The sequence below is a fragment of the Octopus bimaculoides genome, chromosome 7 (genome assembly GCF_001194135.2).
Source record: "Octopus bimaculoides isolate UCB-OBI-ISO-001 chromosome 7, ASM119413v2, whole genome shotgun sequence".
In the NCBI taxonomy this organism is placed as follows: Eukaryota; Metazoa; Mollusca; class Cephalopoda; order Octopoda; family Octopodidae; genus Octopus; species Octopus bimaculoides.
Window position 1 is genome coordinate 4260292 of NC_068987.1, and position 3434 is coordinate 4263725.

Consider the following 3434-nt stretch of genomic DNA (forward strand, 5'->3'; position numbering starts at 1 on the left):
TATATATATATATATATATATATGTATACACACAAATATATATATATATATATATATATATATATATAATGTATGTTTAGTAGGTTTTTAGCCCACTACTTTAACGTGAGATTCTAGTCATCTTCGATAGCTGCTAATACTTGTACAATGAGAAACGCCGACAACACACGCGTGGACTTGTAACAACTTCAAGCATAAGAGATTTATTCCGACACGGAACAACGTACTTACACAGGGTGTAGAATTATGCAAGAGACACTGTCTAGAATTGGTATAAAAAGGGTCGAATGCGTTTTGTTGAGTTTAATGTCTGAGTGGGAATTTAAGGAAACTCAATTAACAAAAGGTTGTTTCGTAAAGGGAACTTAGAGGAAAACGTCCATTTCTAGCTGCAGGCAGAAATAATTTAAAGTTCAGTGTGTGTGTGTATGTCTTTATGGCGGCCTTCCGTTACTGAATTCATTCCCAGGGCATTAGCTGAGTCTGCGGCTCGAGTAGAAGACCCTTACCCAAGGCGCTGCACAGTTTGTCTGAACCCGAAAGTACATGGATGCGAAAACGGTCTTGTTAGCCACGAAACGATTGCTTCGCCTAGATGTAGACCAGTGTATTTTATAACGAGAAAGCAGCGAGGCAGCAGGATCGTTAGCACGCCGGGAAAAATGTTTAGCGGCACTTCGTCCGTCTTTATGTTCCGAGTTCAAATCCCGCTTGGGTCCACTTTACCTTTCATCCTTTCAGAGTCGGTAAAATAAGTACCTGTTGAGAATTGGAGGTCTATGTAATTGAATTACCCCTCCCCCGAATTTTCTGGCCTTGTTCCGAAATTTGAAACTAATATATTTTACAACGAGAAGTTATGTGCATCAGCAGTCAGTCAACACTAAAAAGGAGCTTTAGGTGTCGGCTGATTGAAGATTGCAACAAACAGACGTTACCGGTTCTACCAGCAGTTGTGGTTTACTCGTTGTGTAGGAAATCTCAGAGAAGTTCATAATTAACTTATTGACAAAGCAAAAGGATCGTATGACTATAATACCTCGCCTCTTTAACGGTTAATAAAGACTGAAATTCTTTTCACTTCACTGTTTGAGATATTTGCTTATACAAACAAGAAATCTTGAGAACGTTCACATACTCCTAAATAAAACAACATGAAAAAATATACAAAGCTCCAATGTTGAAGATACTTGGTCGTTGCAGATTTATGTCGAGATAATGAGGGAAAAATTAGATTTGAATAATGCACATACATTTTAAGGAAGATCAAAGAATCGTATAGATAATTATCAACAGCCTGGAAGGAGGGAAAATTATATACAAAGTATAATAATGGTTTCAAATTTTGCCACAGGGGCAGCAATTTCGGGAAAGAGGCTAAGTCGATTACATCGACCCAGTAGTCAGCTGGTACTTATTTTATCGACCCCGAAAGGATGAAAGGCGAAGTTGACTCCGGTGGAATTTGAACTCAGAACGTAAAGACAGACGAAATACTGCTAAGCATTTCGCTCTGTGTGCTAACGATTCTGCCAGCTCACCGCCTTAATAATAATAATGCTAATAATAATAATAATAACAATGATGATGATGATGATGATGATGATGATGATGATGATGATGATGATGATGATGATGATGATGATGATGATGATGATGATGATCTGATTGGAATTATTATCATGTACACGTTTTGTCTTGGTTTAAAGGGTTTGAATAATTTACTTCTGGAAATATGGATGTTTCATTCATCATCCTTAAACAGCCCTTATTATTGAGCGGGATGGGCTACTCAACCCGAAAGAAATTCTAACTAGACCTCACGTGCAAAGTCATGCGCTGTTCATCTTGATATGAGGTCGCCATATCGTGCACATATGGTTGTGATACGTGTACTTGGTGTACCCTTATCAGTCGGATAGTCATGATGGGTATATTGGGCTTCGTGTATTTGTACCCCAGCGTGTCTCTCACAGCGGGTGCTGCTCTCTCGCTCGATTCTTCTTGGCGGTGCTGCTCCAGCGTGGCAGCAGTCTAATGACTGAAACAAGTAAAAGTTAAAAGATTAAAATATCACTAATATAAGTCACCCCCCCCCTCCTCGCTTCTAAGAACCTAATGTCAAATAATTTAAGAACCGACTGATTCGAGTCTTTTTTGTTTCTTTTTTTGATTTTGACTTTTACTCCTTTCACCTTTTGATGTTGCGGGACAACCCCCTCAGGTTCTTTTGGGGACAGAGTTTAGGCCAATTCACGTGACACATTTTACTCAGCAGATCTTAATGTATCTTTGTGAGTCACCTCTCCACTGAAACACACACACACACACACACATACACACACAAAATATATACATATATGAATATATATATATATGGGAGAATATACAAATAATAACAACAGACGAGGACAGGTGGTGTAAATAACAAAAGTATATATTAGTATGACGCTCGGGAATATATATATGTATACACACACACACACACACACACACACACACATATATATATATATATATACACACACACAAGTGTATAAAACATACACAAGTTTCGTCATACATAATGGCTTGTTGAAACAATCTTGTTAATGTCCTGTATCCTGTCATTAATGTATGCATTTATGTAGGTAGGTAGGTAGGTGGGAAGGGGTGGGGTGTATGTTCTGTAATAAGGTTGTATGAGGCAACAGTGGAAAACTCAAAACAAGCAGACTGACGGATATGAAGTCTGTAGTCTTCCGGACTGGTAACTTTCTTACTCTGGATTCCACCAAACGATAACACAATACGTCTGTTAGAGTTATCAGTCATAAACCAATACGATGCGGTAGTAGTCTCTCATAGTCTTGCTAAACAACCTTCACAAATGCTTTGTTTAATAGCGACCAAATGTATGATGTATGTGCTGTACATCATACATTGGCTCAGTTCGTCCATCAAATCGATGTACTCTGAATGGGTGCACGATGTGCCACCCGTTAGGTGTCGAAGTGATCGCAGAGCAACGAAAAAAATGAAGTCTTTTACTTAAGAACTCAATGCACCACCCTGCCTAGGAATTGAAATCACTATCTCGTGATCGTGAGCGCAACAACCTAACCACTAGGCCATGCGCCCTCATCATAGAATTTACTGGGCGAGCTGGCAGAAACGTTAGCACGCCGGGCGAAATGCATAGCGGTATTTCGTCTGCCGCTAAGTTCTGAGTTCAAATTCCGCCGAGGTCGACTTTGCCTTTCATCCTTTCGGGGTCGATTAAATAAGTACCAGTTACGCACTGGGGTCGATATAATCGACTTAATCCGTTTGTCTGTCCTTCTTTGTCCCCTCTGTGTGTAGCCCCTTGAGGGCAGTAAAGAAATGTTAGTAAAGAAATAGGTATTTCGTCTGCCGTTACGTTCTGAGTTCAAATTCCGCCGAGGTCGACTTTG

At 39.7% G+C, this 3434-nt stretch overlaps 1 protein-coding gene across 1 annotated transcript in view; it reads left to right on the forward strand.

Annotated features, from left to right (window-relative positions):
• Window positions 1-3434, forward strand: part of LOC106874127 (uncharacterized) — a 54724-nt gene that overhangs the window by 35416 nt on the left and 15874 nt on the right. The gene's annotated exons all lie outside the window — the stretch shown is intronic.